General features: G+C 36.9%; 1 protein-coding gene across 5 annotated transcripts in view; it reads left to right on the plus strand.

Annotated features, from left to right (window-relative positions):
* The window catches only part of EPHA3 (EPH receptor A3), a 531,109-nt gene that overhangs the window by 317,593 nt on the left and 185,617 nt on the right, over positions 1 to 27,899 (plus strand). The window lies entirely within an intron of this gene.

Here is a 27,899-nt window from a genome sequence, read left to right on the forward strand (position 1 = left end):
AGAGAGAGAGAGAGAGAGAGAGAGAGAGAGAGAGACAGACAGAGAGACAGAGAGAGAGAGAGAGAGACAGAGAGACAGAGACAGAGAGAGACAGAGAGACAGAGAGAGAGAGACAGAGAGACAAAGAGAGAGATGGACAGAGAGAGAGAGAGAGATGGACAGAGAGAGAGAGAGAGAGAGAGAGAGAGAGAGAGAGAGAGAGAGAGAGAGAGAGGATAATTTCAAAGGACCCAAGTGATGCATGAAACATTCAAATAATCTTTCAGGGGGAATGTGGCATATGACCAGAATACCATCACTTATAAGAAGTTTGTTTATAAGAATAGTCTAGACAGCTTCCTGATATAAATTGTTCAGTGCTTTAAAACATGAGATCAGTCAACAATGTTTTATTTTTCCTAATTCCTAATCCACACTGTGAGGTTGGAAAACATCACTGATTTCCCCCACCCCCACAGTGATACAGAATATCTTTCCTTACCCTCTTCCATTCATTCACTATCATTTTCCCTTTTCTTTAGATACAGCAAGATTGTTTTTTCCTATTTTCTCATCTATCATATGGTTCAATTCTCTATTCTCTCTTGTAACCCTTTCTAATAAGATTGATACTTCTGTGTCCAAAATTATATATAGCCCTTAGCTGTGGAGCTCTTCAAAAATGCAAAGATGTGATGTTTGGTCTATGCTTTACTTGGAATGCATTTAGTTTGGCTGCAGTTTGCTTTCATATAGTCATGAATGCTATTTTTAAAGACTGAGTGCTTTATTATACCAGATGAATATACCTATGTCCACCAAATTGCATATACTGAGTTTTAAAATATTATTTTTGTAATCTCTAATTTACAGAAATGTGTAGATTGTTGTCAACTGAGTTTTAAATGTAATGATAAAAAAGGCTGATCTCATTCTTAAACTCCTTACTAACAGCAATGCAATGGGAAAAAATCTGCATGTGTTTTTATTTCAGTCAATGACATTTACAAATTTGTGCTTCAGTAAACTTAATTTAATTTTTTTCTTGAGAGTTTTTTTTTGTCACACCATCATTATTGTGTATTTTATAATAATATTTCCTCAAAATTGGGCAATTCTGTTGACATTGCAGATGGTTGTCTGAAATCCTATATTTCACGCTGGTTCAGTTATATTCTTGAAAAAGAGCATCCATAAGGCATTATTATTATCTTTTAAGACGAACTAAAAGCGGTAAAAAAAAACCAAGCAAATGCTCATTCGTCTTTATCATATTTCTTCTCACCTGTCCACCATTCATTTATCAGAGAACTAGTAGTTCTGAGCATATACACTGGATGATCCTAACTAACATGGCATCAGAGGACTAAGCCATTCAGAAATAATTATGGTTGGTGCTTTAAAGGGCATCATATATTTCTACAAATCACATAGAAAAGTCAGAATTGAGCATCAAGGTTATCTAATGCTTAAAATGTGTGCATATTTGGCAGTATTAACTGTCTCATGTAGCAAAGTTTTCTGGAATATACATTTCAAACCGTCTGTCCTTCTTGTGTATGTCTGGTGAGTTAACAGCTTTTGTCCTCCTTTCAAATCCCTAGTGTAAGATATATAAAAAAGATAAATAGCAATGCCATTTGTGCCGGGGAGAATTTTTTTTGTATTGTTTTGGTTTTGTTCTTGTGAAGGTTAATGAACTGGTACCCTTGAAAATGAGCTCCTGAACACAGAAAAGATAAAGCTGAGACAAATATGATGTTAGTGTTTCTAATTCCTCCCAGGCTTTGTTTTGACATGGATATAGTAGAACAAGCTGGTAAAATTCTCTTTTAATTGAATTTCTGTGATTGAATTTGTTGATTTTTCTTTCTTGATTGCACTGTACGTGTCTAATGATGAACACATGGTAAGTTACCTTTTAAATTGTGTGAGATGTTTAAAATTCAGGTAGTATTCCCTTATCAGGATGTGTATACACAAGAAATCAGAGTGAGATAAAAGGCATGGTGTAATTACATAGATATCCTCTCCTAATATCATCAAACAACCATCTTCAGAAAATATCACAGTTAGTAAGAGAAATTCTACAGAATTTAGAATTTCTTTAAGTATGTTGCCATTTTTTTTTCTCCTTCAAATTAAGTCCTGTTGCTGCATCTGTCCCAGGAACTGGGGAGAAGAATGAATATGCTGTATTTTATAAATGTTACCAATTGTTAGAAGTAAAGCTGCAAAAGAAAGATGCAGTCTCTTCTTAACTATAAATTTGTGTAATTCATTTTAACTTAGTCCTTGCCAATGTTTAACAATCATTTAGTTCTTTTAATATGTCTTTAAAATCTGGACAGCTTCCCACACAGTGGCTGTTCCACATTTCTTTCCTTACACTCCTGATATAATTTCCATCCCTGAATTTGAACTGTAATCTCATCTCCTTCATTGAGACAATTGAATGTGAGATAATTTATAAGTAGATAAAGTATTTATTAAATACTTACCATGTGCCAAGAACTGTAGTAAGCTCTGGGTTTACAAATAAAAGCAAGAAAGATGGTTTCTGCCTTCAAGGAACTTACATTCTAACAGAGGAATAAATACAATAAAATGGAGGGTAGAAAGGTGGGGGGGGGGGGAGATGCTAAGAGTAGGGTGGTGTGGAAACCAGGTTCTGAGAAAGATCCATTTGTTCATTTGAGATGAGGCAAAATCTTGTCATGTATCAGAGTCCAATGTGTTTTCTGGGGCTGTAATGCGAATGTAAATTTGTAAGATCTTCCCTGCCCCTAGGCTAAAGTGCACTTGGAGACTGGGGTGGGAGGCTTGTTTTTCAGTAGATACTTCCTGATTGGCCAGTGAGTCAATAAGGTTGTTACATTCTCTGAGCCAGGAGAAGGCTATATAAGCCCTGATGTGAGACTGTGTTTTGGGGCTCACTTTGAGAAGTGTTCTGTGATTTGATGAAACTCTGGAAAGCCATTGTCCAGAGCCCCCCGGCTTTGAAACCCAGATGTTGTTTGGTATGGATGTAATGGTTGGACAGTTTGGAAATCTGTCTACTTGATCTGTTTCTGTCTTGATAATTCTGTCTGTGTATTTTGAAGTTCAGGGTGCTGACCTTTTTCCCCTGAACTAGGTGAATGATACATATCTGACTGATTAAAGTAAGCTTGTTAACCCATTTTGAGTTGCTTTCCTTTATCAAAGCAGATCCAAGAACCTGTGCTGGCAGACACCCTGGGGACGCTGGGGTGCTTGCTGCCACAGGGGCAGAGGTTTCTGTATTTTGGATATTATGGCTGGAGTGGAGATGGCGTGATCTGCAGATAATGGTATGGAGGCCTGGTTCTGGAAGATAAAGCAACCCCCCCCACCCCATTTCAGAGTCCAGTGTAGTAGTAGAATCCAAAGTTTCTGGGAAGAGAGACTAGGGGTACTGAATTTATTCTTGTCACCACCTTTTACACTTATTCTTCTCCCTAGTCTCAGGAATGTCCTTCCTTTTTCCTTTCTGCCTTAACTGTGCCTTAGTTCCTATCTATAATCTCTTACATCATGAAGGATATTCTGATGCTTCTTCATTCCTCTCCAGAATCTTCACTTTCTTCCTCTCTACTAGTTTCTTCCCTTTGGCCTTGAAATAGGCACACGTCATTATTTTGACAAAAGATCTTATGTGACCCAGCTGCTCCCTCCAGCTACTGTTCTCTTTCTTATCTTTCCAATGAAAATAACAAAAAGTCTAATTATGCAGTCTGCATTTGTTGCCCTAATTTCCTCACCACCTGCCTTTATCTCTTTTGTCATTCCACCATTCTATTTAAAATCAGATCTTAAAAGTTAACAGTGATTTTCTAATTGCCAGATACAATATTGAGCATTCTATCCTTAATCTTTCCTCTTGGCTTGGATAAGGCTATGCCAATTTGACTGTTTCTTCTTTTTGTTGACTACACTTTCTCTGTTTTCATCAAACATTCTTCTTGGCACCAAAAATTGTGGGCATTTCATATTGAATCTTCTCTGTCTTCTCTGTCTTTCTGCAGTCTATCTTGCGTATGATTTATGCATTTCACGTCATCAACTAGTATCTTTATCTTGATGAGTCCTGAATCTGTGTCCAGTTCTGCCATTTCATGTGTCTAAACATCTAGCAAACATTTTCTCTCAGATATGTTGCAGGCAAGTAAAATTCAGCATGTTTAAAACAATTTATGATCTTCCCCTAAATCAATTTTCTCTTCCAATTTTTCTCTATCAGTGTAACCACCATTATCCCAGTTGCCCAGGCTCAAAAACTTAGAATTATCCTTGACTCTTAATAACATGGAAAACTAACATTTAAGTAGGACTGTAAGGTTTACATGAGAATTCTATGTGGTAGATAGCAAGAGTGTTATTATGTTTATTACATAGATTAGGAAACTGGAGACTCTGGAATTTAAGCAACCTGCCTATGAGCATTCAGCCAGTAAGTGTATAAGGTGGAATTAGACACCTGGTTTCCTGACTACACTGCTAGCATGCTTATTACCTAATTACTGTGCCTCTCCATTATCTAGACCATTTTACTCCTTACACTAGTATATACCTTAGCTTCGCCAAATCTTTCTATTCTCTGCCATGTAGTTCAATGTTTTTTTTCAATGAATATGTCAGAGAGAATCTAAGAAGCCCATTAATGCCTTATTCTGGTTATTTCCATATCCCTGAGGTTTCATGGTGACACTTGGGTTTTCTACATATTGTTTTTCTGTCTCACCACATGGATACACCACATGCTTCTCTAATCAGACATATTCTTGATAAGAGTTTTAGCTGTGGAATCAGAGATCAAATCTGGTTTCTGATTGTTCTAAACTATGACCATATTCTTACCCTTTCTGTGTCAGTTTTTCTCTCTTCTATAAAATTAAGTTGTTGAACTTATTGATTCTTTCTAGTTTTAAACCTATGATTCTGTATATTGTATGTCACTCCTATTGTTGAGCATAAAAGGAGCGAGACAGAAGATCCCCGAGATTAAAATTGGAAGTGGATTTTATTGCCGCAGGACTGCCAGGGTCACATACCCAAATCAGACAGTAAATTGGCATGAACAATATGCCGGTTTTTAAAGAGATTACAATAGTCAGGTAATGTAAGCTGAAACTACAGTCAGTGATTGGTCAGTATATTTGAATTTTCCCACTCTTTTTTTCTAGACTGAACCCCCCACTCATGGGTCAATTAGGAGAGTGAAGGGAGGGGTAAAAGTTATGCTAAAATGCCTGCTTACAGAACAATTAAGGGAAGGAAAGGTGGGGTTGTGCTCAACATTCCCTACTATTTTTTTTTTTGTAGGTGTGTCAAACCTTTGACATGACTGGGACCACATCATCTAGGTTATCCAATTCCGTTCCTAAAGGATGGTAGTGGGGGTCCCTGACAATTAGTAATTTAACAGTTAATAGGGACTTCCTATAATCAAAGCCATAATCTCAAGGAAGGGGAGGGGGCCACATTTTTCCATTGGTCCTCTAGTTGAATTTTCCAGGAAAAAAAGCTGTCCTAATAGATGTCAGGTCTGAATTATTAGGAAAGCTGTCTGCATCTGATGTTGTCTTTTTCATATTCCAAGGCTCAGGAGGTGATCCTTATATGACTAGAGTTCAAATGTACAATATAAGAGCTCCCAGAAACATGATTTTATAGATAAATGTCCAGTTTTTAGCCATGCAAGTCTAGGTTCAAACAAATAGTTCAGTTTTCTTAGCCACACAGGGCTAGGCTCAGTTAATACAATGAGGTTTTTTTCATAATTTTACAAAATGACATAATTACATTAAGTCAGGTACATGTCACCAAGATAACCAAGAAAACTTATATACAAACTATATAAGAATCATAATTAACCTATAATTCCTTGTTTCATTTAAGCAACACTTTTAAATCCCTGATGCCTCATGTAGTTACAGAATCTAAAAAGGAGTTTTGCTTCTCCAGTTCAGATCTAGAGATGACCAGGTAATTTTGACTTAATATAAATTAACATAATTAGTTAAGATTAGTGCCATATTTTGAAACTACAGAGAATTTTCAATTTATTTATTCTTTGCCATTCCTACTTTTCCTAAATCCTGTACCTGCTATAGGAGTCCTTTAAAATACGAAAAACCTTTTTTTTTTTTTTAAATTTATCAATTTATCAGACAAATGCATTAACAAATTAACTTTAGCTTCCCCCTTACCACTATCTTATACAATCCTTGGGCTAAAATCCAAAATCCATACCTCTGATCTTATTCCCAAACATGTTCAAATCATGAATTCACATAATAAGAAATTCTTAAAGCCAATTTTATACATCTGTATTTAATCCTACGTGTCATCTGGCCTGATCCTGTTGATCTCCTCAAACTTCACTATCCTGGTCAATCAGGCATCTATTTCATTACTTTTTGCCTTATTACTAATCATCTCCTTCTTTGAAGGATGTTATCTCTATATTTACTCATTTATTTGGCCCTGAATATTACTTCTCAGTGAATTTGCTATAGAATAAGACAGGGACAAAGTCAAACCTTGCCAGAATGAAAACTTCTTTAGCCTTGTTTGATTCCAGGCATGAGTCATCTCCACTAGTCATTCAGAAAGCAATCGGGTGCTGAAAGCAAGACTTAGGCATAAATTGGAGGGAGGTTTCCTTTTTCAGAAAGAAAAGGCACAATTGGGAAAGTCAGAGAGATCCCACGCGGGCAGTGTCCGAGGTTGTCCCCAAACTTTTCCAAGCACAGACATCCACCTTGAACAGTTTGCAGCCTGCAGCCTCTGCCATCCCACTATTGGCTTTTATGAAGACTCCTGTAATCAAGGATTAGAAGAATAGTAAAATTTACAGTCCCTCAAATTATTAAATAGCAAATAAATATGGACTAGTGCCCTTCAGATAGGACCATTTAAAATTTTGTTGAGCTATTAATTACAAACTCAAGTTACAAATCTTTCTATCTTCCCAAAACTTCCTCATGCTCTCTCAACATACTTCTAAAACTGATGTCAACTATCTGGAAACAGGAGGGGCTGGATAAACCCCATTTGTCCCCTAACCTTCTTATCTGCTTTGTTAAAATAGACTTTAGAGATAGTTTGAATTAACCTGGTGTTAAAAATGTTACCTTTTCTTTTCTCTCAACTAAAGTAACTCTGATTAACCTAAATATAAAAATGGTATCTTTCTTTTCTCTCAACTAAAGTAACTCTTATTAATCTAAATATCAGGTACCCAAGTACTCCATCATTCCAAGCACCTGATCATTCCCACCCCCTCTTAAACAGCTGGGACCCAAAATCATTTGGGTAGATCTGTCTCTGTTTCATATGGGGCTAGGTCTGTAGCCAGAGGCTAAAGCGTGACTGAAGCCAGGTCCTGCCCACAAATTGTTTTCTGGGACACCCAAGCCCTCATTTCCATATTCTAGGTTTTACAAAACTTAGAAGAAGATTCACAGGGTCTTTTCTTCACATAATTAACAATAAGTACTTTTTCCCAAGCATACTATTGTAAATACTTGATTTATGAATTGACACTTAAAAAAGAAAAACTTAAAAGTGTATGATTTCTTAAATTACATTTCAGAATAGCATAAGTGATACTCTGACATGATCAGAGTGCTTCATCAACCATCATTTTCTTGTTCCTCTGACAGTATAATTCTTAATTTAACAGCATTTAGAGTATGAGAAACTGCTTCTAATACAACATTCATAATACCAATCTTTACAAGTAACAATATCAGAAATAATTATGATGTATCTAAATTTAAACTTCAAACCAAAATCAAGTAATTAACAATCTGGTCACCTTAATTTAGTAATTTCCAAACTACTTTGCACAGAAACTTGTTCATCCCATAGCCATCGACACAAACCTCACACCTAAGAAAGGTTTCACTTAAGGTTGACAAACATAATTATAAAATAATCCTTCAAGTATGAGAATTTCCTAAAACTAATTTGGTGTTAAAATGCTCCTAATATGAATTTCCCAAGACATTGTATAATCACATACATCCAGGTTAACATATGTATGACTCAACAGCTTCAGAATAGTAATGAGAAAATTGTTTTTAACATCAGAGTTCATAATTTTTCCAAATTAATTTAGCCCAAATTTTAAGTGAAATATCAACAACATTATTGCCTGTTTGTAACCCAAATGTAACCTTAAATTAACAAATTTTATAACATGAGAACCCAATACACACACAATACAAAATTCAGATTTTTTAAAATAGCTGTAATACTATTCCTACTTCAAAAATGTTTCTTAAGTTCACTTAGCTAAATAGACTTTTAGAAACACAATACAATCTCAGAAAGATGGCAACAAAATAACAATGAATATCAAACGACTTATACGATAATTGACCTTATCAATTCTGGTATGAATTAAAAGTTAGAGAGATACCAAAATATGCCAGTTATTATTTTTTGCAATCGTTATACAATTCTGATCACAAATATTTCACAAATACTATTGATTTTCCTTTTATAAATTCAAGGAATAAGTCAAGCTGAGATAGCAAAAAAAACCTTCCTTTTAAGCAATCCCAATATCCTAAAAACCCTCTATTTTTAAAGCAATCCCGATATCCTGTTTCTAATTTCTTAATGATTCATTCTCAGAATTTGCAAAGATATTTTGTAAAGAATTTGTAAATTTCCCAAATTAAAAATTTCAAATTATTACAACAACAGGGAGAATTTTGGTGGACCTGTGGAAAGTGAGCTTTGAATCTGCCAGTCTCAAAGCTCCACACTTAATTGGCTTTAATTGCTCAGGCAGGAGATCTAGCCTGCCTGCTTCTTTGATCTGAGGGGAGGGATTCCCAAAGAGGGGCCCACCTCCCCACCTTCCCAATGCTCAGGAGGAGGGGAAGGACCAGCACAGTAAAAACTTTTGCCCCTCCCCCCCCTTTGAGTTTTTGGAGGACTCTGGAGAGTCTCTGTCCCCGGGGGATTCATTTTTCCAATGGCCTGACTCTTCACAGTATGCGCATTGGTCACTTTGCAAGAGGAATGTGGGTACCACGTGGTGTAGTGACCCACTCGGGTACCGGGTTTGGGATTTGAGGTGCAGCCACAAGGACCTGGGCAAACTTCTTGTCTGCTTTATCAGAGGAGCTGTCCCTGTTGTCATAAACTGGGCAATTTCTACCAGCTGGGATATAACTATGCCCTCAAAACCCTCCTGTTTTTGGAGTTTATTCCCTGAGGGGAAAGATGGCTGAAGCAGAAGAGGGTTCTTCTAGGGGCTGATAGTTTGCCCCAGTCTGGGTGTGGTGGGGGAGTGAAAGGGGACTCGGGGAGTTTGGAAGTCCCCAAGAGTTAGGAGAAGAGGCAGAGGGAGGGGATTGAGGGTTGTAAGGTGGTGGGAAATTATTCTCCTTGCTATGATGCTGTAGGATTTTTGTGTGATGTTTTTTCTTAGGAGTATCAGAGAGCTGGTGGGCCACAAGGATTCAGATGCACCTTTGGAAAGAACAGTTCCTAAGCCAGGAAGGGGGATAGGTGACGAGATCTAGCCAGAAATCAATATAAGGGAACTGATCTGGATGTCCTGGATTCCCTGTGACCACCCGAAACACTGATTGGATAATTTGTTTGTTGAAACTTCCCTGAGGGGGACAGCCCACCTCCAAAATGGGCCACTCATTCATGCAATAAGAAATGAGTTTCCTCTTCTTCAGGGGGACTCCATAATCTGCCTGTCCTGATAGGCTACTCTAAAATGGCTTAGCATGCAACCCAGGGGAGTTTTGATGTACTGGCTGAATCCTCCCATGTTCTAGGATGAAAAGACAAACAAACAGTATAGTCTTATAAAGAAATATGTTTTCCCAATGGAAATCAGAAAACTCTCTTGGAGGTGCTCGTCTGATAGCCATTTGAATACCCGCTTTGCAGAATAAAAACGGGGAGGCTTTAAGCGAATAAGCTCAAGACAAAACTTCTCAAGGACAGACAATAGTCCCTAGCTGTTTGCTTTGCCCCCCATGGATACTGAACAGGAAGCAAATGAGCTCAAGCAAGCACAGGACACACAAAGAATGTATAGGATGCATACCGACAAATAATAGTCCCTAGCTACTTGATATGCCCCTGCAGATACTGAACAGGCAGCAAATGAGCTCAAGCAAGCACAAGACACACACAAAAAAGATACAAACATTAACAACCAGAGTACTGATGGTCGAGAGGCTTTGGCATCCCAAAGCTTCCCCGGGGAGGAGATGCCCCCTGCCAAATGGCTACGTCTAGTCCTCCGCCCTCCAGAACAGAAGCAGAACAGATTTTTACTCAAAACTGGAGGTCCTGGATCCACAAAAGACCAAACAGGAGCAAGTTGGAGTCAGGAGGCAGATGCGATCTTTCCCTCCTCTAGACCTGGGGCCCTGGAACATCATCATGCACTAGCTCCCCTAGGGATTGGGGCGAACAGATGCCTACCTCCCTAGGCCGAGAGCTCTTTTTATTTTGCAGTGCCACGAAACACCACAGATCTTGAGAGGGCCTCCAATGTATGTAGGGCATAAAAGGAGCAGGACAGAAGGTCCCCGAGATTAAAATTGGAAGTGGGTTTTATTGCCGCGGGACTGCCGGGGTCACATACCCAAATCAGACAGTAAATTGGCATGAACAATATGCCGGTTTTTAAAGAGATTACAATAGTCAGGTAATGTAAGCTGAAACTACAGTCAGTGATTGGTCAGTGTATATTTGAATTTTCCCACTCTTTTTTCCTAGACTGAACCCCCCACTCATGGGTCAATTAGGAGAGGGAAGGGAGGGGTAAAAGTTATGCTAAAATGCCTGCTTACAGAACAATTAAGGGAAGGGAAGGTGGGGTTGTGCTCAACACTATCATCAACTACATAGCTTATCTTAAAAGTCTTAGTGCAATTTTAAGTTTATATAGTTTAAAAATAAAAGCTAGAAAACAAAATAGAAAGATGCATGGTATGTGTTCATCATGCATATTCTGCCAAAATTCTATGCAATTTTAAGCTAGTTTGAGTTAAAAAAATGCACTAAGACTTTTGGGGAAATCTGTATGTTATGCCCTATGTACATACACTATGTATGTTTCTCTTTTATTTTTTACTTTTTAAGATTAACTTAATTTGCTTTCTGTCTCTTCAACGATGCTACTCTCCCAGTTAAAAAAAGCAAAAAAACCCAAAAACCTTATAACAAATACAATGTCTTTTCCTATTATCATTTGGAATACTTATAATTTTGATTTTCTGAGATAATAGTGTTCCAATATTCACAGGAATTTATCATCTCTCGGACAATATGTGTGGTAAAATGATAAAAATTTGTAGCAGTAAACAGCTTGGGATCATTAAAATGATTGTGCCTTTTCCAAAATTCAATCCAGTCCAGTCCCCTCCTACTCATTACTAGAGCCAGGTCATCTCTCTGTAGTCTGTGTGTGTGTGTGTGTGTGTGTGTGTGTGTGTGTGTATGTGTATACATATAGAAATATTGTGTGTGCAAAGAGAAAAAAAGAGATACAGTGCTTAGAGATCGTGCCTTGAAGTCAGTGTAATGCCTGACACATACTAGCTACATGACCCTGGGCAAGTAATTTAATCAATTCCTAGTGCAGTAGGCAATTCTTTAAGACTCTAAGTTTCAGAGCAGGTACCTACCAGCCTACATTGATAGAAGAAATTTTCTTACCTAGAATAACAGGTTTAGTTCCTAATCTATCCATATGTATGTATCTATCCATTCATTCATTTATGTGTTATAATTATATATATATGTATATATATATACACACACATACATATAATGAATCATCTAAAAGATAAACTTACTGTATGTCTATTATGTATATGTATACATATATACACATGTCTATACACATAAAGAGAAGCCTAGAGCCAAAAACAGTAGATAGAGAAATAGACTTGAAAGTCAGGAAGATCTGTGATCAGGTCAGATCTCACTGACAGGGAGTTTTCTCACCTGGTGGTTCCCTTACTACCAAATAGTTCCCTTTAATGACATCATAAGCCCAACCCCTAACTAAATACATAAAGAGATATAAATATATGCGCATTAGCACACCTATACACATATATGCTATGCATGTTTCTTTATATATGTGTTTAAATATTTGTGTGTGTGTGTGTGTATATATATACGTAATTCTTATAAATACACAATTATTGATGTATCCATTTAGCTTTATATAATATTCTGTACATTATAAATTTTCACATTCTGTTTTATCAAGGTGTATTTTTATCTCTTCCACTGATGTTAATACTCAGATTATATTGAACAAAGTTATCTCCATGACTGTATCAATTGTAAGGTATTGTTTACTTTGAATTCTTCTTCTACATTATGTACAGGAAATGTGTTTTCAAGAAAACCATTATGGTAATATTTTATTCCACCTAAAAAATGCTTTATAAAACTCAAATAACCATAGATATAGGTGACTGTGTGTCTAGCATTTGTCAGACAGATGTAATACTCTAAAAATATTTTTAGAAATAATTTGCTGATTTGTTCCTACCTCCTTCTTTTATCAAGAATACCTCTTAAATATGGAGAAGTCATTCTAATATTTCATTTTTTTAAAGCAATTGGGGTTAAGTAACTTGCCCAAGGTTACATGGCCAGTTTTTTTGTGTGTGGGTGTTAAGTATCTGAGGCCACAACTGATCCCGGGTTCTCCCAACTCCAGGACCAGCGCTCTTACTCACTGTGCCACCTAGCCACCCCTCTAATATTTCTAAGGAGAAAGAAACAGGCATATTGGAGATCTTAGATTAATAGCTAGAAGGAAGTTTACCGAATCTCCTCATTTTATAGATAATGGAGGTCCAGAGAAGTTAAATGACCTGTTGAATTCTCTGAGATTCCAAAATTTATGGTCTTTCCACTATAATAACCTGTTTCCTCTTGGTAGCCTTTTTTTGTTTTATATCATAGACCACAGTCCATAATTATTTTTGGTAAAATTAACATTTGAATTCATTTCTATTTTTTGTAGTCTCTTTAAGGTAGCTTAAATATCTTTGAGTGCTTTATTTTGGGGGGGAAATGCTTTATGGGGGAAGGGGTCTTCCTGTCTCCCTGATGCTAGAGCTGAATCCCACAGGATCAATCCAATTACTGATTAGCATAGGAACTTTGTCCTGCTCTGTTTCAGACCTAGATTGGTTTGTCCTTTCTTAGATATTCTGGATATCTAATCCCAATTCTGGATTTTACAATGCAGACATTTCTATAGTTTAGAACTCCTAAACTCAAGTGATCTACCAGACAGCCTCCCGAGTAGTAGTGATTACAAGTGTATATAGCACTATAACTGTCTAACTTGAGTGCTTTTAACACTATTTCCTTAAACACAGACTTTATTCTTTTCAGGTATGTGTTTGGTCAGGTTCTACCATTCTCAACAAATACATCATCCTAAGTGCCTTTGCTAATTCTTCATAAGTAAATTTTACATTAAGTTGGCAGAATCCAAATATCAACATTACTTTCTTGTTAATACTACAACTAGATCAATAAAACGTAACAGCTCTCTTTTATTTAATATCTATCTTGTTGTCTTTCTTCTAATTTTACTTCCAGAAGCTCTCAGCCTGATTTGATTTATCTAGATTCCATGACAAATACTGTACATTACTTTTTAACTTTTTCGAGATAATGGAGTTTTTTAAGCTTTGGCTATCATTATCATCATATCAGCAGCAGCAGCCCCACCACCATGATCATTATCATCATCATTATCTGCGAGTCTGCTTACACTCTAAATTGCTTTGACTTCTTTGTTTATCTGTTAGTCAAAGAAATTTCCTATTTGAAGGCTGAAATTTCTTATATCCTTTGGCATCCTTCTAGTGATGAGTGTCTTCTTTTAGGTTTCAGTAAGAAACAATGCTAGAGTAGATGAACCTCAGGGAATATCTAAACAAATTTAGAACATGAAGGCAGTGTACTATTACTGTATTCTAAGAAATTATGAATGTAATGAATACAGAGAAGCACAGACAATATTGATGCAATGTGACATAAGCTTTCAGAAAAAAATAGATAGCAGTGACTTATACAATGTAAATAGAAGGAATGACAAAACAAATAAAACCAAATTCAACAGAGCTCAATTCAACAATTGCTTACTATGTGCCAGTCACTGTGCTGTGCTAGATTTACAAATTCAAGCAAAAGGGAGCCCTGAAGGGCTTACATTCTAATGAAAGCAGATAGTCAACACTAAAAAAGGCTGAATGGAGGTGGTGAATAGAAAGATAAGAGGAATAGAGGCATCTGGAGTTCAGGCTGGTAAGAAATGAAGACATGGCTGACCTAAGTGTCTTACTTAAATGGAGATTCTAAGAAGAGCTATCTTGTTAGAAGGAAAAAATGCGAATTCTAGGCTCAGAGTGATTGCCTAGAATGAAAAGATTTATTTTTATGGGCTTACAGAAAAGTCTGGAGTACAACCTGGTAAGAAATAAGCAGATGTTTCCTTCTTAGTAGATGGAGAATAAGGAGGAGGTATCTACTTTCCCCATGCTTTCATTTATGCCTTCATTTAGGCTGATCCTTGTAGAATAAATGCCTTATCTCCTCTCTTCTCTTCTTTTATTGTTTTTTTTTCTTGTAATTGTCTGTTTATTTTGATAGCTGATAGATACATTTTACATATGGGGGAGAGGGGCAGAAAGAATCTTTGCCTAATGTGGCTTTAAATAATTCCAAAGAGATTTGCTTACTATATCCATGACCTACCGTGTTTCCCCGATAATAAGACCTATCCCAAAAATAAGCCCTCCCCTTACTGTGTAAGATTCCTCTAAAATAAGCCCTCCCCCGAAAATAAGCCCTATTGAGATTGCTACTGTAGTGAAGGTGATCCCCTGTGCTACATTACGGTACCCTCTGTATGCACCGCCCCCCCCCCACCCCCCGTGAAACGCACGCCGCGCTCCGAGCTGCATCCAATCAGAGCTGCAGCAGTGAGCACGTCATCCTGTTCTTCCCCAGTGATTTGCTTATTGAATAAAGGTACATTTTTTTGTTCACATTTACCTGTTTATTAAAATTGCTGTCAATGTTCATTAAAATAAGCCCTCCCCTGAAAATAAGCCCTCTGGTGTTTTTCTGTCCAAAAAAATAATAAGACAGTGTCTTATTATCGGGGAAACACGGTATTTTGCAGAATTCAAATATTGAAATGCGCTAAGAGCAAAATTCCATATGTAGTTGTGTAAAGGAGCTGATCCTTGAAGTCCCAGGACCCAATCATAGAAAAGGGGCCAATTACATAATGTTAAACCAACTGCAAAAATACAGGTTACTCCAGGTGATCCCCTTTTGAGGTTTAAGCAACTTCCTCGAGTGAATTAGGGAGCAACATCATAGGATGAACAATGAGTTTCCATGTCCCTTTGTGTAACCTTTAAAAGTCAGTCAGTCTAAGAGTAAGTGATATTCAAAGAGGAGGGTTAGAAATGGAGAAGGGCTGTGAGAAACTTCTTGGATCCGTTAGAATAGAAATATTCATAGAAATATGAATCTACCACAAGGAAAGGGAGCATGATTCAGGGAGCAAAGCCATTTGGGCCATTTATACCTGAGGAGACACAGGAGAGATACTATACTGCAGAATTCCTCCAGGTACACTGCAGACCACAAGGTCTTCTTTCTGTCCTTGGGCTATCTTATATAAGCCTGAAACATTTCTCTCTGGGTATAGGGAAAGTCTGTTTACCTTTCTTTGTTTTAAACATTTGCTTTGTGTTTATAAACAATCTTAATCACAGGTCTTTACTAGGCTTGCTTTATTATTAGAAAGGCAGTTAAGAAGAGGTAATTTAATGGGAAGTATCCTCAAAGACGAGAGATAAACATAGAAGTGTTTTGCCTCAGAACAGTCTCTCGATGGGTTTCCTAGATTGAAAAAAAATATAGAAAGAATTACAAGTCCTTTGATGTAACTTTCCATAGCAGAAAAGGAACATTTTATTAAGACAATGCAACAGTATTGTGGTGCATTGCATGCTTTATTATTCTTTACAATTTCAGTGTAGTATTGAGATGACTTTGGGTTCCAGAAGGTTATACTACAAGACCTTAATCTCTGACAGGTCCTACCAGATGAGGAAAGGTTATTAGCGTGGGTTTGATGGCTCCTTAAATAATTTATCATGGTCAAAAAGTAGTGGTATTTTAACCACAGCAACCCATGAGACAATCAAATAATTTATAAAATAGTTGCAATAACTGTCAGTTAAGAATCGCAATCTCCCCAGTAGTACAAACTATACCCCAAAATAATCTCCAGGACAACACACCAAACAAGTGGTCATCTTGCATCTACTAAAAAAACCTCTAATTAGAGGGGGGAATCTAACCTGCCTTGGCAGTTCATTACAATTTTTGTCAGCTCCAATTATAGAACTTCCCCCCTGACATTGTATTAAATACACTTCTTTCCAACTTCCACACATTACTACTGTTTTTATCCTTTGGGGGCCAGACAGGAAAAAAAAAATCCCCTCTCTATATGACAGCATTTAAAATAAATGAAGAGAACTACCATGTCTTTCCTGAGCGCTCTCTGGTTGGGATCTCCTCTAGGTTTAAAATGTCATGAATGTAATTCAAAGGGATAATATTAAAAAAAAATGTAGATGAGTTATGTTTTGATATTCTCCACAAAACAAAAAGGCAAGCATTCATTTGAAATCAACAATTATTTGTTAAGTTTCTACAATGGGATTTTCATGGTGCTAGATTTAGTAGTGTTTTTCTTTTTCTTAATTTTAAGTGGCAGTGATAACCTTCATGTCAACTCTAATTCACTTTTCAAGGGCTATTAATATTCATTACTGATTTAATAGGAATTAGAATAGGGATAGATCCTGGAAGTTATTGATATGAGAAACTCCTAGGTGAGGAAATCCCATCCACCAATACAACTCAGCATCTTCTTTTCATCTTACCATTTGAAAAGAGTTGCCTATGGAGTAGTGCAGACCTCAGTTCAAATCCTGCCTCATATATTATGACCCTATGCAAGTCACTTAACATCTCTTAGCTTGTTTCATTTGTGAAATGGGGATAATAATAGCATCTGTCTCATAGGGTTGTTGTCAGGATCAAATGAGTTAAGTATATCTTTATAGGTATTATTCATATATACAAATATATGCATGTATTTGCTTTGTAAACCTCACATATATATATATATACATGTATATGTATACATACATATATATATAGTCTATATGAAAGCTAACTATTATTAAATAATTTGCCAAGAGTCCCATAGCCAGTCTGTATCAGAGGCAGACTCTAAACTTTGGATTTCCTGGATTCAAGGCTGGCTGCCTGTCTACTATCATGATGTCTTTAATAAGTATGGGTTTTCCAATTTTTTTACTGTGAACCCAAAGAGGGAAATATAACTGTAAAATAAATAAAATGAGAAGATTACATACTGAAGATCAATCATGAGGCTTAAAATCTATCAAAATCAATATTTTGAAGCAAATGAGAACAAAAAAAAGGATATGGTAATAAGCCTTTTTTTTAATTAAGATACCACCAACTATAATGATACACATTGATTTGTTTCATGCTAAAACATTCATCTGCTTTTAAGTTTTTTTTTTTTTTTAAGAGACAGGACCTAAACAAATAAACTTTGTTGTTGTCATTCATTTATGTCTGATTTCATGACTCCATTTAGGATTTTCTTTAAAAAGTTACTGGAGTGAGTGTGCCATTTCCTTCTTCAGCACATTTTACAGATGAGGAACTGAGGCAAATAGGGCTAAGTGACTTGCCAACACAGCTAATAAAAGTCAGAGACGAGATTTGAACTCAGGTCATCCTGAGTCCAGACCCAGCTTTCTATTCACTGAACCACCTAGTTACCCATATAAATATACTTTCTGAGAGCAAATTAAGTTTCAAAGGAGACTGCATTTATTCTCATAGAACATAAAGACATACATTCTATAATTTAGTGTATTTGTTAACTTGAAAAACGATAAGATTAATTTACTAAACAAAATAGGATAATATTGCTCAATATATAAATATATTCCTGATAATTCTGATTTTGTAGTTTTCACTTCTATGAGAAATATCAGCAGGCTATAAGTCTTACTAATCTATTTTTTCCATTAACTTAAGGGAGAACTTTGTAAATGTGAGGACGTTTTTTTATTTTTTTAAGCAATTGGGGGTAACTTACCCAAGGTTACACGGCCAGTTTCTTTTTTGTATGGGTGTTAAGTATCTGAAGCTGGAACTGATGCCAGGTTCTCCCTACTCTGGGGCCGGGGCTCTTACTCACTGTGCCACCTAGCTGCCCCAAAAGTGTGCTTCAGTCTTTTTTTTTTTTGCCTTTTGGAAGGCAATTGGGATTAAGTTACTTGCCCAAGCTTACACGGCTAGTTTTTTTTTGTGTGTGTGTGTGTGGGTGTTAAGTGTCTGAGGCTGGAAACAAACTCAGGTCCTCCTGACTCTGGGGCCACCCTACTCACTGCGCCACCTAGACACCCTAAATGCAAGGACTTTTGAATCAGACTCTGAGTTCGCAAATGAATTAAGAAATTGTCCTGTTATTTTTATTTTTTCTTTGCATAATAATGTGTCAACTTTGCTTTCTATTGAACACATTTTCTCATATATCTCAGAATCACATCACATCAGCACTGCAGTGATATGCTATAGCATTCCTGGAGTATTTGGCATCATTTAATACATTAATGAATCCTTTCTGGGGCGGCCAGATAGCACAACGAGTAAGAGCATCGACCCCAGTGTCGGGATGACCTGGGATCGAATCCGGGCTCAGACACTCAGCACCCACCCAGAAACACCTGGCCGTGTAACCTTGAGCAAGTGACTTCACCCCAATTGCTTAAAAAAAAATAATCCTTTCCTTTCAGCCATCAAAAGGCTTCTTGATATATTAGGTAGGCATATTATATATGTGAGATTGGAGCAATAAGTGAAACAAAGGCAGAGCCTTATTGTTCTTTGAATTACATTCATAACCCGTATGACTAGTGATAGTAGTAGTTTTCCAAAACTTAAATCATAATTCTGTCATATTGATGGGGGGATGGCAATAGGTTATACAGGGGCTCCAGTCTACGACTAGAGTCTCTGCTGTTCAGTCTGGAAGTAATTCACCAGGCCCTAGCAAACTTGGAAGTCAGGATTGTAAAAGTGTATTGTTATGCTTTACAGAGGGCAAAGGTTCCTAGGGAACCTGCAAACTTAAAGAAGTCATAGGTATAGTTTTAAGGAGTCACGACAGTAAATCAGATGTCAACTATGCTAAGTAGATGAGTAAGGGTGGGATTAGGGAGGAGGTAAGGAGTGGTCAGTGCTTAAAGGAACATGTACTTTTATTATCTATTGCATAGGTGTATTGCCCATAATTCACTGGGAAATAGCCTAAGGGGGAGGGCTACCTGGAGGTGTGGTCTTAAGCTTGAAATATCACTAAGTCAGCTAGTAGTCAGGGCTGACTGAGAAGTGCCTAGTCTGCCACCCATCAGTGTCATGTTTGACAAGATAGATGTTGGGAACCAAGGCTAACGGAGACTCGGTTGGTGTATAATTGACTAAGGAGTTAACCTATAGATAGTGCATTGAAGGCTTCATAGATGCAGCTGGCCACTATACTAGGGGGAGATAACATTTGCCTAAGCTAAAATGTTTGTAGATGGGTTAGTAAAGGATTCATAGGGGTAGCTTGTTATTGTTCCAAGCAGAAATAAACAGTTCATGAATTTTTGCTGGGCAGAGTGCTGGCAGGGGAAGGGGCAGAATTAATTCTCTGAGACTTGGGGGGGGGGAATGTGATTTTACAGACTGGTATTACAAACTGATATCACAAACTGATATTACACACTGATGTTACAACCATAGATCCCAAGCACCCTATCAATATTGTCTTAACTTTTGACCCACATTACATACCTTAGGCTGACTCCAGACAATAGAGCTTTTAAACATCAGGAGGAATACACTTGTTATTTTTACCCAGAGTTCTCTTAAAAACTGCTCAGGAAATCCAGTAGCGTTGAGGAATATCAGAACAATTTTGGAGTTAAGTACAAGTAGCTGATGTATATATAGAATTATATACTAGGTTAAATTCTATATATTATATATTTGGAATTATATATTATATTTAAGAGTCACAAAGTAGATTATCTGCATAGTCTCATTTGAGATTCAAAACAAAGTTAGTCCTAATGGCAATTTATAGATGTGGAAATAGAAGTTCAGTGTGGTTAAGAGACTTGCCCACAGTGATGTAGTTATTAAACATCAGAGCAGGGATTTCAACACAAGTCTTCCTGACCCTGTTTTAAGTCAATCTCTCCACTAGCAATCTTGCCACTGCCACAAGAAAAAAAAAAATCAAAGCATAGGTTTAGAGCTGGAAGGGACGTTAGAAGTCATCTAGTACAACCCTTTTATTTTACAGATGAACTGAGGCCAAGGAGGTCAAGTGACTTGATCAATATCACACAGGTACTAAATGGGAGACACTGATGTTCAAACTCATAACCTTTGATTTCAAATCCAATAAATTCTCCACTGTACCACAATGCTTCTCTTGGGATATTTACAAAGGAAAAGGAAAAAAAATGCATGTACTTTGTTGTGACTTAAATGTTTAAGACTGATTCAAAAAGAATGTTTTTATTGAGCATAGTTTTTATCCCCATTATTGTTCTGTTTTCTCCCTAAGTTAGTTTACTATCAAAGTACTTAAAATTCAACATACCTGTACACAATAGAAGCAAAATCTAGGAGAAGTAGAAAGTGCTTTTTTTTTTCCAGAGAGAATATACCAAGATCACACATCAGAAAAAAATATTTCATCTTAGTTTTTGCTTGATAGACAGACAAGTAAGTGCTCTTGTTTGATTTAAAAGGACATGAGAATCATAGTCGTTGAGTAAAGAACAGTTTGGAAGAAAAGTCTACAAAGTTTTGAGTTAACAAAGTATCTAGTATTCAAATATTTATACCAGTGGCTTTAATTTACAGACCAATTCTCCACTCAATTAGTTTTTCATTAATTAAGCAAACAGATTAGGTAAAACAATTGATTTGGTAGTGTTTTAACTCCTGCTATATTTTAGAATCAGCCATTGACCCACTGTAGCAGCAAGCACCCCAGAGTCCCCAGGGTGGCTGCAAACACAGGTTCTTGGATCTGCTTTGTTAAAGGGAAGCAACTCAAAATGGGTTAACAAGCTTACTTTAATCAGTCAAACATGTATCATCTACCTAATTCAGGGGAAAAAGGTCAGCACCCCGAACTTCAGAATATACAGACAGAGTTATCAAGACAGAGAAACAGATCAAGTAGACAGTTTCCAAACTGTCCAACCATTACATCCATACCAAATCAACATCTGGGTTTTTTTCAAAGCCGAGGGACTCTCAACAACTGCTTCCCAGAGTTTCATCTGATCAAATCACAGAACACTTCTCAAAGTGAGCCCCAAAACAAAGCTACACATCAGGGCTTGTATAGCCTTCTCCTGGCTCAGAGAATGTAACAACCTTATTGACTCACTGGCCAATCAAGAAGTATCTACTGAAAAACAATCCTCCCACCCTGGCCTCCAGGTGCACTTTAGCCTAGGGTCAGGGAAGATCTTTAAATTTGCATTTCCACTACACCCACATGTAAAAGTTGAAACAATTAAAGCATCATTGATTTGGCATTATCACTTCAAACCCCTGACTTCTTTCTTACCAGTAATGAATATTGCAGAGTCCAATGAACATTTATAGTTCTTTCCATTTTAATACATTATTACACCTTTCTGTATCCAGCATGGATAGTTTGATGTGATTTTAATAACAGAAAAAAATATTCAAGCTTTCACATTCAAATGTCATAAAATAATGGTTTTATGTAAAAAAGGGGGCCTGTTCCTAAGGTCATATCTATTAAAAAGTAAGAAATTAACTTATAGGAAAGCTAATAAGAAAGCTGAGGTAAGCAGAATGATTGATGAATGTAGGTTTATCATTGCTTGTATTATGGTGGTGGTTGTTGCTGCTGTTGCAAGTTATTTTGAAAATCTCTATAAATTTTAGTAATTCACAATCCTCGTCTTAAAAGAATGGGTTTAGTGAGCATAATTGATCCTTTCCTTACTTGTAAAGGCCTCAGCCCCCAAGGATTTTATAAACTAGTAAATCTAAAAATTACAATCTAGTTGGGAGGGATAATTCTAACACATATAAACCAATTAGCAATAAACCACAGAATTTAATGAAGAACCAAATAGCATAGGTCAGGCTATAGGAATTAAGGGCAAAGAGAGGTTTCTCACATGGAAGTCCATGTAAGCATTCATGGAACGAGGGGAACTTATTGTATCATACTATAAAGTTCTAACTTGTGTCTTTAGTAATCTCTGTGAATATGCCAGAATCATCAGAGAAAGATAAAATTATTTTCAGAAAAGTTTGAGAGGCATATGTTTTATATTTTAAATCTTAGAAAATTGTTTTTTATATATTCATTTAAAGAGTATGCATGTTATTAGCCTACCTCATTCTTCTCTTCATTTTGGATAAACAGGAGCTCTGTATAACAGCCATTTCCCAAGAACCTTTGTGAATCTCCAGATTATTCATGAATTGAACATAAGCATTTACAAGTGCTATCATATCTTTAAAAAACAACAGAATGATTTGCTTTTCAGTAAGTTTTCAGTTGATGAAATCAAAGAAAAATGTAGAATTCCCCAAAATAACACACAAAAGAAATTGGGAGCAGGTAAATAATGTTTTAGGTGAATGTTCCTCATTTGTTTTTACTTTTATGCTCCAGACATTTATCTGTAAGGATTCACTTCTTTGACAGTGTCATGACATATATTTCTTTGAGTACTCTATATCAGGGTGGCTAGGTGGCACAATGAATAGAGCACCAGGCCTGGAGTCAGGATTACCTGAGTTCAAATCTGAGCTCAGACACAACACAAAAACTAGCCATGTGACCTTGGATAAGTCACAAGTCACTTAACCCCAATTACCCTCCAAAAAGCTAAAAAAAAAAAAAAAAAGAGTACTCTATATCTAACAATGCAAGTCATCTTTTGTTTGTTTGTTTGGCAAAAAATGCCAGGCAATATCCTTCTCATCTTTCTTTGATTCTGATTTGGTGTTTTGTTTTGCCTATGGCCATGTCTTTCCATAACCGGCTTGCTGTTCCATTATAAAATGAGTTTTTGAAAGTAGTATGTTATTTTTTTAATATATAAGAAAATGTTATTGCTTATCTCTCTCCTTATATATTATCTCCATCTCTCTCTCTCTCTCTCTCTCTCTCTCTCTCTTTCCACACCTTCATCATATAGTACATGGTTCAAGTTAATCATATTTTACCCCACAGTCCAGCCCCAAGAATACCTTCACAACTTGTCCCTTTTGAATTGAATCCCTATGTGTGGTGTCTACCTGTACTTCAGCATTGAAAGGTACTCTGGAGGCTCACGCTACTAAAATCTATATAGCTCACAATCTCCTACTAATTCAATTACTTTTTTTTTCTTTTGAGAAACATTTTTATTGTGTAATGATGTATCTTTACCATTTTTTCCTTTCTTTGCAGTTTTTCTGTGTCAGTTTTTTTTCCCTTTAGGAAGTTGTAATCTTTTTATTAATTTATTTAATTTTAGTTTTCAATATGCACTTCCACAAGATTTTGAGTTCCAAATTTTGTCCCCATCTTTCCCCTCTTCCCATCCCAAGATGGTGTGCATTCTGATTACCACTTCCCCCTTTCTGCCCTCCTTTCATATTACCCACCAATCCTTCTCTTATACCCTTCCCTTTTATTTCGCTGTAAGGCAAGATATATTTCTGTACCACATTGTCTGTATATTTTATTTCCCAGTTACATGTAAAGACAGTTTTAATACTTAATTTTAAAACTTTAAGTTCCACATTCTCTTCTTTCCTCCCTCTCCACCCACCATCACCGAGAAAGAAAGCAATTTGATATAGGTAATATATGTGTAGACATGCAAAACATTTCCATTAACAGTCATGTTCTGAAAGACTAACTATATTCCCCTCTATCCTATCCTGCCCCCCCCATTTATTCTGTTTTCTTCTTTCACCTTGACCCCCCTCAATAGTGTTTTCTTTTGAATACCCCTTACCCCAATCTGCCTTGTCTTCAATCATCCACCCCTCTCTTATCCCTTTCCCCTTTACTTTCCTGAAGAGTAAGATGTATTTCCATACCTAATTGAGTACATATCTGTAATGGGAATGTAAATTTTTAAGATCTTCCCTGCCCCTAGGCTAAAGTGCACCTGGAGCCTGGGGTGGAAGGCTTGTTTTTCAGTAGATATTTTTTATTGGCCAGTGAGTCAATAAGGTTGTTACATTCTCTGAGCCAGGAGAAGGCTATATAAAAGCCCTGATGTGAGGCTTTGTTTTGGGGCTCACTTTGAGAAGTGTTCTGTGATTTGATCAGATGAAACTCTTGGAAGCCATTGTCCAGGGCCCCCCGGCTTTGAAACCCAGATGTTGATTTGGTATGGATGTAATGGTTGGACAGTTTGGAAAACTGTCTACTTGATCTGTTTCTGTGTCTTGATAATTCTGTCTGTATATTCTGAAGTTCAGGGTGCTTACCTTTTTCCCCTGAACTAGGTAAACGATATGCTTGACTGATTAAAGTAAGCTTGTTAACCCATTTTGAGTTGCTTTCCTTTATCAAAGCAGATCCAAGATCTCATTCCCTTCTTAAGCCAATCCAATGAGAGTAAGATTCACTCATTCACTTTCACCTTCTACTTCTGTCTCTCTACTGTAAAAGCTTTTTCTTGCATCTTTAAAGTGAGATAATTAACCCCATTTTACCTCTCCATTTCTCCTCTCTCACCCCTTAATTTTACTTTTTAGATATCCCTTCATATTCAACTCACCCTGTACCCTTTCTCTCTATATCCATCTCTGTCTCTGCCTGTCTGTCTCTGCCTGTCTGTCTCTCTTGCTCTGTCTCTCTGTCTCTTTCTCTCTCTCTGTCTCTGTCCCTCTCTGTCTGTCTCTGTCTCTCTGTCTCTCTCCCTGTCTCTGTCTCTCTTGCTCTGTCTCTCTGTCTCTTTGTCTCTCTCTGTCTCTTTTTTCTGTCTGTCTCTCTCTCTCTTTCCTACAACTACCATGATAATGAAAAAGGTGCCATGAGTTACAAATACGGTCTTTCCATGTTGGAATATAAACAGTTCGACTTGAATAAGTCTCTTATGATTTCTCTTTCCTGTTTATTTATTCATGCTTCTCTTAAGTCTTGAATTTGAATGTCAGATCTGCTATTTAGCTCTGGTCTTTTCATCAACAATGCTTGCAAGTCCTCTATTTCATCAAATATATATTTTCTCCTTGAAGTGTTATTCTCAGTTTTGCTGGGTATGTGGTTCTAGCTTTTAATCCTAGCTCCTTTGACCTCCAGAATATCATATTCCAAACCCACTGATCTCTTAATATAGATGCTGCTAAATTTTGTGTTGTCCTGATTGTGTTACCACAATATTCAAATTGTTTCTTCCTTGCTGTGGGCAATATTTTCTCTTTGACTTGCGATCTCTAGAATTTGACTACAATATTACTAGAAGTTTTCCCTTTGGGATCTCTTATATGAGGTGATAAGTGGATTCTTTCCATTCCCATCTTACTCCCTGATTCTAGACTATAAGGGCAGTTGTCCTTGATAATTTCTTGAAAGATGATATCTAGGCTCTTTTTTTAAATTATCTCTGCTGGATCTCTTTTTCAGGTTTCTTTTGTTTTCCCTAATGAGATATTTCACATTGTCTTCTTTTTTGTCATCCTTTTGGATTTGTTTTATAATTTCTTGATTTCTCATAGAGTCATTAGCTTCCATTTACTCCATTTTAATTTATAAGGAATTATTTTCTTCAGTGACCTTTTGGATCCCCATTTCTATTTGATCAATTTTGCCTTTTAAGACATTGTTCTCTTCACTGTTTTTTTAGACCTATTTTGCCATTTGGATTAAGGTGTTCTTTTCTCTTTTTTTTTTGTTATTTTCTTAATTTTTATTCTTTTGTCTTTTTTAATTTGTTTGTTTACTTTTAGTTTACAAGATTCAGTTCCACAATCCCTTAGGTTTCAAATTTTCTCCCCCTCTCTCTCCTTCCCATCCCCCTGCTCCTTCCCCACCACCACATGGTGGCATGCAATGAAGTATAGGATTTGCAAATACTTTCACATTAGACATTAGTCAGGTTATAAAGAAGGATTTTATTGGATGGTATGAACAGTGAGAAAGAGGAAACAAAACCAAACAAGAAAAAGGAGAGCAGGGAGTTTGCTTCAATCTTCATCCAAACTCTGTTTTTTCTGGTTCTTTCTCTGCATGTAGATATTGCTCTGCATTATGAGTCTTTTGGAGTTGTCTTATAAACCTGCATTGCTGAGAAGAGTCCCAAACTCCTGGTTCACAAAGTCCACACTGAACTGACCTCTCATTTTTTCCTTAGCATCTAAAGGTTGATAATTCTGTAAAACCGCCATGGCTGCTGGTGATTTGAAGTACCTCCAGCTGGTGTCTGTTGTGGCCACCCTGAGACTAAAACCTCAGGCTGACCCAGGGCTGGACTCCCATCCCAGAATTCTGTGCTGGCCCCTTACTGCTGGCCTGCCGGACTGTCTTCAGCAGGAAGTTAGCTTCTCTCTTTCATTTTCTTTTTTTGCTTCTGTAGCTCCAAAGTTTATTTGGAGTCATTTTTTACATGAATTGGAGGTGTTGGAAGCAGGAGCCTTATGGAAGTCATGTTTCTACTCTGCCATCTTCACTGAGCCCTCTCTTTTATTTTAAATAATAAAATTATGTTTAATTTTAGTTTATATCATTCATTTCCACAAGATTTTGAGTTAAAATGTTCTCTTCATCTTTCCCTTACCTGCCCCTCAAAAACAGTGGTCCCACTGTATACCCCCTTCCCCAATCTGCTCTCTCCTATATCCTCCCCCATTTGCCCTCCGACTTTCCAGCAGGGCAAGATGGACTTCTCTATACCCCAGTGCGTGTATATCTTATTTGACAGTTGCAAGTAAAAAAAAAAATAATAGTATTTTTTTAAACATTTTATTTTAAAACTTTGAACTCCAGATTCCTTCCCTTCCTCCCTCATAAACCACGCTTACTGGGAAGATAGATAATTCAGTTTAAGTTGTACATGTGTAGCTACGCAAAACATTTCAATAGTGAATATATTGTGAAAGACTTGACTATATTTCCCTCCATTCTATCCAGACACCCACTTGTTCTCTACTTTGACCCTGTCCCTTTTGAAAACTACTTGCTTCCCACTTCCCTCTCCCCCAAACCTGCCCTCTCTTCCATGATCCCCCTTCTCATCACCTTCCCCCCCTACTCTTCTGTAGGGCAAGATACCCTATTTAGAGTGTATGCCGTTCCCTCCCTAAGCCATGTTCAATGAGAATCACGTTGATCCATTCCCTTTTTCCTTCCTGTTCTTCCCCTCTATTGTAACAGTTTTCCCTTGCCTCTTCTATATGAGATAATTTATCCCATTCTCTCTCTCCCTATCTCCTGTCATAATATTCCTATCTCCCCTGTCAATTTCACCTCCTATTAAATTGGCCCTTTGCCCTTTGTCAATGTATACCTGTACACATACATATGCAAATACACATATGTATTCATATGACCATATACCCTCTTATATAGACATATATGTATGTATACATATATATACATACATTTATATTCCCTTCAACTATTCTGATACTGAGAAAAGTTTCATGAGATACAATTATCTTTTAACCTCCTATAT

Source organism: Petaurus breviceps, unplaced genomic scaffold, assembly GCF_028583685.1.
Source record: "Petaurus breviceps papuanus isolate PSGF00001 unplaced genomic scaffold, PetGlider_PUasm1.0 213, whole genome shotgun sequence".
NCBI classification, from domain to species: domain Eukaryota; kingdom Metazoa; phylum Chordata; class Mammalia; order Diprotodontia; family Petauridae; genus Petaurus; species Petaurus breviceps.